Source organism: Trichosurus vulpecula, chromosome 4 (assembly GCF_011100635.1).
Source record: "Trichosurus vulpecula isolate mTriVul1 chromosome 4, mTriVul1.pri, whole genome shotgun sequence".
In the NCBI taxonomy this organism is placed as follows: domain Eukaryota; kingdom Metazoa; phylum Chordata; class Mammalia; order Diprotodontia; family Phalangeridae; genus Trichosurus; species Trichosurus vulpecula.
Genome location: NC_050576.1, coordinates 380,349,481 through 380,356,473, shown reverse-complemented (window position 1 = coordinate 380,356,473; position 6,993 = coordinate 380,349,481).

Sequence of the window (6,993 nt, the reverse complement as noted above, 5' to 3'; positions counted from 1 at the left end):
TTTTTTTTTTATCCCAGCTTTGTTGGTAGGACAGACTATCTCTTCATCACATTCTACAGGCCTATCTTTGGTCAAAATAGGGTATTGTAAAAGGCTATTTGATGAAATTAGTTATGGCAAACATCATGATCTGACAGAAAGCTATCATCCTTTGAAACACTTAGAGCCTCCAGATAAATACAAATAAGATAAGGAAAAGTAGACATATGTTAAATCATCTAACAGCAAAGGGGATACTTTATGGAAATGAACTCACAAGATAATAATTTGAATTTGACAAGGTGATAATTAAAGTCCCTAGATAGACTTCTTCCACATCTGTATGCCTTTCAGTAAAGTCGGTTAGCATATTAACTACTTCTGGAGAATACTAAAAAATATTCATGGGATGTTAAACTGCACATTATTATTCATTTCAATTTGTATAATAAGTGTAACAAAATACAATGCATACAATATTACACAAGAGGCACTAAACTCTATTATCAACATATTTAAGAGCACCATAATAGACAATATGTAAGAGCCTCTGAAGTCCATTTCCATCTTGAAAGATTTGAGACATTTAAGTCAGAATAGATTTTTATATTGACAGTTGGAAAGAAATGGTACTTTCTTCATATCTTCAGAACAATCATATACATTTTTTCTGTTGTATATTTGAAGGCTAACCAAAATTTTGATAGATAGATAGATAGATTAGATAGATAGATAGATAGATAGATAGATAGATAGTTGTGGTTTATTGGAGAGAGAGTCATATGCAAGCAATGTCAAGAGTCCTCAGTACCTTAGCTGAATATTTTTGTAGATTTATAGAAGGACATAGACTAGAGTTTCACAGCATAAGACTTGAATAGTTACAATCTTCAGTGATGGAGAGATTATCCACAATGATAAGATAGCAGCCATTCAAGTATCAAAATATAGACATACATGTGAAGACTATGTATGTCATACTTGATGAATGCATGCAAATACAAATTATTTCAATACTTCAAGGGATTGTGATTTGGCATGTGTACAACATTGACTAATGCTGAATATAATCACTCTGTGCCTTATTAAGGAGTCTTTGAGAATTGTGACTTAAAATTCATCACAGTGCAATCAGTATAGTGATGAGACTTACTGAATTGATCAAGGCGGGTTCTTAGAAAAGAGAGGTATCTATCATTGGCCTATATTTATAGCCCTCTAGAATTTGGAGGACTTGGCAGAGTTTGGACTGGGCTGTTATAGCCATGGGAAATCTAGGATTACCTGTGATTGGAGAGGGACATTGGTGGTAAGTGGTGGTAGAAGGAAGAATAGGAGGGGGCAACGGAAGAGGAATGAAAGCGAGTGAGGAAAGAAACTGAGAGAGAGAGAAGGAGGAAGGTGATGAGATGGATGGAGAGAAAAAGAGAGAGAGAAAGAGAGAGATGGACATAGAGAGAAAGAGAGAGAGAGAGAGAGACAGACAGAGAGAGACAGAGAGAGGAAAAGAGAGGGACAAAGACAGACAGACAGAGACAGAAAGAGACAGAGAGACAGAGTGAGAGAGAGAGAGAGAAATACATATTTATATACATATATATACATATACATATATATATATATATATATATATATACAGAGAGAGAGAGAGAGAGAGAGAGAGAGAGAGAGAGAGAGAGAGAGAAGGAGAGAGGGAGAGAGAGGGAGAGAGAGACAGAGAGAGATGGACACAGAGACAGAGACCAACAGAGACAATAGAACCAAATAGAATGAAAGAGACTGGCACAGAGATGGAAAGATATGGGGAGAAACGTAATAAGTCAAAAGAAGGACAGTATTAGAGTCTGAAAAGACCTGGATTCAAGTTCTTTCTCTCACCCATGCAAACTAGGTGAAAGTAAGCCAGTTGCTTAAAATCTCGGTGCACCAAGGCCACAGTATAAGATTATAAATTACAGATGTGTAACCAATCTGGTGTTTACATTGGGAATTTCTTAACTTGCCTATATACATATAATGGGAACAGGCTATAGACTTGGTCCAATTAGGATGATGTCTTGCATGACTTCAAGTGCCCCAAATGCCCAGGCCAAAGATCTGCTATTTATCAAAGAAAGCTCCAGGTTGCTAGACCCTCATAAGCCTTTGTGCTTGGATAAGGGGATTACTTGAATTTAGAAAAGGAAGAAAGAGTGAGAGCTTTCCAGAAAAAGAAAATAAAGTCAGAGATAGAGCACAACATGGAGAAATAATTGTATCAGTAGTGTCTGGGAATTTAAAATGTCCACTGTTCTATTTTGACTTACAGCAAGCAGTTCAGAATCGCCCAGGACACCACAGATGGGAAATATGGCACTATTCTATGCCACTCCTTGCTTCTCATCTCTAGGGATCCTCTCTCGTTCTTTTGCTAGTTCATTCTAGTTGATAAAGATAGAAAGAACCTATGTAAATCAAATGACCCAGAGCTTTCTCCAATAAACAACACTGTGCTAGAGATCCCTTTTAAGTAGATCTTATGTAAAATATGCAGAGTTAGACTGATTGACGTATAAACAGAGAGATCAACACGTGCCTGTGTCCAGATCTAGGGAATTCCAAATGTGGAAATTCTCTTTACTGATGGAGATTATTAATTCATTTGCTAATTATCACTTCAAAGACTATCCTGGACCACTGTGAAATTAAATTGCTGTTTCTCTTCATCATGTTCCAGAGTCAGGACTTGAACTCAGGTTATCCTTACTTCAAGCAACCTGGTCCATGGTAAAAAGTATGGTAGAAAAGAAAGATCACCACCCTTTCTAGTCTGCAGAGTTAGGGGCTAGTGCTGGGATGTCATCAATAAAGGGAACTCCTTGATGAGTGAACTCACTCTAGTAATATGAATCAACATCTTTGAAAATTACAGTGTTACAGGGTTATAAGAGCACTTAGAGGTTAAGTTACCTATCAAGCAGCACTCCAAACAGTCATACACCTTTTATATGTGTATCTATCTATCTGTATATATATATATATATATATATATATATATATACACACACATATATGTACATATTATATATATACATATTATATATACATACATATATATATATACATATATCTATATAGTATATACACTTTTGAGTCACATTATATACTTCAGTAAAAATAATGGATCACAGAATTTTAGAGGTAAAAAGAATCTTAGAGGACATTTAATATAGCCCTTTCCTTTAGTTTTTTCTTGGTGTTTCTTCTATTTAGTCAAAATAAGGAAATTGAGTTCCTAAGAGAAGCAACTTCCTCAGAGTTAAGCTTGAAATTTTATGGGTCATTGTAGCCAGAATGGCCTTTGTTTTCTTTGAATGACTCAGCTTACCTCATTGAGCCTCTGGACACTGTGGCTTGCTCTTCCGGGGCAGGACCAGACAACTTCCTGTGTGATGAGTCATGGGGCTGGCTGAGGGGAGGTGTTAACGGCTATGCTAGGGGGAGGGGCCAAGTCAAGAACCAATCGGCCCTGGTCGTTCAGGCGGTGCTTGATGATGTAAAAAACTCTATAAGAGGGGAGAGGACAGCTTGAAGATCCTCTCTCTTCCTTTTCCGGTTGGAGCCAGCGACAGTTACAACGACAGTTACAGAGGCAGTTACGACAGTTACGTCAGTTACAGCCACAGCCACAGACACAGCTGAAGCAGGAGCTGCCAGTAGCAGAGCTAACCTACGGGAGAAAGCTGAACAAAGACTTCAGGCCATTACAGCGACAGTTACAGCGACAGTTGGAGCCAGAGGCAGTTACAGAGGCAGTTACGACAGTTACGTCAGTTACAGCCACAGCCACAGACACAGCTGAAGCAGGAGCTGCCAGTAGCAGAGCTGACCTACGGGAGGAAGCTGAACAAAGACTTCAGTCCAGTGGGTAATCTTATTACCATAGAGGGGGAAACATGATTTTGCTTTACGCAATCATGCTTCTCTGTAGCCTCCTGGTTACTCTTTCAAGGCGTACTTATTGGGCCTGGAAGCTTTTGATCAATATATCAAAATGGGGTTGCTGGTTCATGGGTTGGTTACTGTGGAGCCTAAATAAATGTTTTGATTCTTCTGCCTTCTACTTTGAGAGTTTCTTATATCTGGCGGTTCCGAACGTTTCAGACATGTTTATGATCCTCTTTGAGATTATAAACTCTGCCCTCCTAATACATTTGGCGACAAAGTGGATGGGATCGCTAGGTATAAGATCTCTATTTAGAAGCAGAACAATTCCAGAGGAAGAGATGAATATCCCAGGATGGGAGGATCCATTTTATTCCTCCCTAGCAAAGAATTGGCTAAAAAAGCTGGACCCTGTGAAAACTGGGAACCAAGGCTACGGAGAGGAGATCCTAGGGATTTGGAAAAGTGTTTACGAGAAGTTGGGATTCAGTCAGGGGCATCACTATCTAGGCAAAGCTGGATAGTGTTATCAGCCTACCGGCTAGTATACGAAAGATTGAGATTAAGTGAAAGACATGGGGGCACTCCTACCCCACAGGAAGAAGGGGAATCTCAGATAGCAGGAGACCAAACTGACTCAAATGAGAACTTTTCTATTAATGTGGCTAAGAGCAACAGGAGACCAAAAAAGCCCAGAGTGCATTTCAACCCAGCCCAGAAAGAGCCTGACTGCCTGCTTCGTCCTAGCCATGGTGGCAGAGGAAGTGAGTGGGGAGAGAATGAGACAATGTTAGGGGCTGAGGCACAAAACACTACTGGGGTTCAGGATGTGCCTCACACAGAGAATAGGAGATGGTTAAATGATCAGACAAGGGCTCGACCCATACAAAGGAGGAAGACAGAAACCCGAGGTGAAGATTCAGTTACAAGGGAAATTCAGGAAGATTTCTCACCGCAAGAGGTCACAGATATTTTGAGTAGATTCAGCCAAAGAATAGGAGAACCATTGATATCTTGGATGGTAAGACTCAGTGATCAAGGGGCCAGTGGAATATCAGTAGATAGGACAGACTGCATGAGATTCATAGGTATCAGCCATGATCCTCTAGTTCAACAAGCTTTTAGGGAACATCATCAGCAAGGAGATGGTGATAGCAGGACTACTCTGTTGGCATTAGCCGCTGTGGGATGCAATAAGAGATATGCTACTGATTCTATGTGGCCCACTGAGCACAGACCCTGGTATTCACTTAGAGATTGTATCATGAGACTAAAGGAGGAGGTAATGAAGACTGCCATTATGATAGGAACTGCAGACAAATATTACAATGATCCAATGGAACTGCCTCATAGGAATTTAATAATTAGGACAGCTCCCCCTGCTTATAAACAACTAATTTTGAATTTATTACTTGGAGAAGTAGGGAGCCGTCTTACAACAGTGATAAATAAGATTTTACAGTTACATGACTTAGGTGACTGGGGAAGGGATAGATCTCCTCGAGAGAGAAGGGTGAATAACCAGCAAACTTGGCGCCAAAGGAGAGTAACAAGGAAAGAAATGTTTACTGCTTTATTGAGAGCAGGGGTAGGTTTTGAAATGATAGATGGAATTCCAACCAATGAATTATATAGAATGTACAGAGATAAAGGCCTTGATAACAGGAGAGATAGGGAAATCAGAACTGCTCCTGCAAATGCTACAGATGTTGAACCTTCATACCCAAGTGAATCACATGAAAGGGAATACTAGGGAACAGGCCAAGCCCCAGTCCAAATTAAGGAAATACACAGGCTGGATTGCAGACCTCACATTAACTTGACCATATATTGGAAAAATGGGTCAAGTACGGTAACTGAGGCATTAATAGATACTGGGGCCGAGGCCACCCTTATTTATGGAAATCCAGACAAGTTCAGCCATGGAACTCCTATTACCATTACAGGACTAGGAGGGACTGAAATATCAGCCAGACAAGTTAAATTGATGATGAAAACTGGACAGTTGCCCAAGAAAGAATATAGTGTGGTTATTGTGCCTATTCCCGAATACATCATTGGAATAGACATATTGAAGGGTATGACCTTAAATTTACCCGAAGGGAAATACCAATTTGCTGTGAGGAAAATGGGCATTAATGCAGTCTTAGTGGGAAAAATCAAGATGGATCCAATCACTTTGCCCGAACCTTCTAAAATAATTACTTTGAGGCAATATCGTGTGCCAGGTGGGCAAGATGAAATTGCCAACACTATAAGAGAATGTGTTGAGGCAGGAGTGTTAGTCCCTACAACTACTCAATGGAACAACCCTGTCTGGCCAGTCCGAAAGTCAGATGGAACATGGAGGATGACAGTAGATTATAGACAGCTGAACAAAGTGACTCCTCCCTTGTATGCTGCTGTCCCAGACACGGTTACTTTAATAGAGAGAATACAAAAACGTGAAGGGACTTGGTATGCAGTTATTGATTTGGCCAATGCCTTCTTTACAATCCCAATAGACCCCAAGCAATGGAATCAGTTTGCTTTTACTTGGCAAGGCCGACAGTATACATTTACACGCCTGCCGCAAGGATATATTCATAGCCCAACTATTTGCCACAGGATTGTAGCTGAACATTTGGATGAATTAAAGTTACCTGGTGTACAGCTTACACATTACATAGATGACATCATGATACAGGGAAAGAATATAAAGGAGGTGGAGGAGAGTTTAGCATTATTAATTGACCATATGAAAAGCAAAGGATGGGAAATCAACCCCGCAAAGTTTCAAGGGCCAGCTCAAACTGTAAAATTCTTGGGGATACAGTGGAATAGAGGACTGCGAGAAATTCTCCCACAAGTTCGACAAAAAATCCAGGATTTTCCCACCCCTACCAATAAGAAAGAGGCCCAAAAGTTCATAGGGCTGTTTGGTTATTGGAGACACCACATCCCACATTTGGGACAGATTTTAAAACCCTTGTATAAAGTCACCAGAAAGAAATATGAATTTGACTGGGGACTTGAACAAAGTAGAGCTTTTGAGGAAGCAAAGGCTGCTATTCAATTAGCTCTAGACTTATGGCCTATGCAAAATGGGCC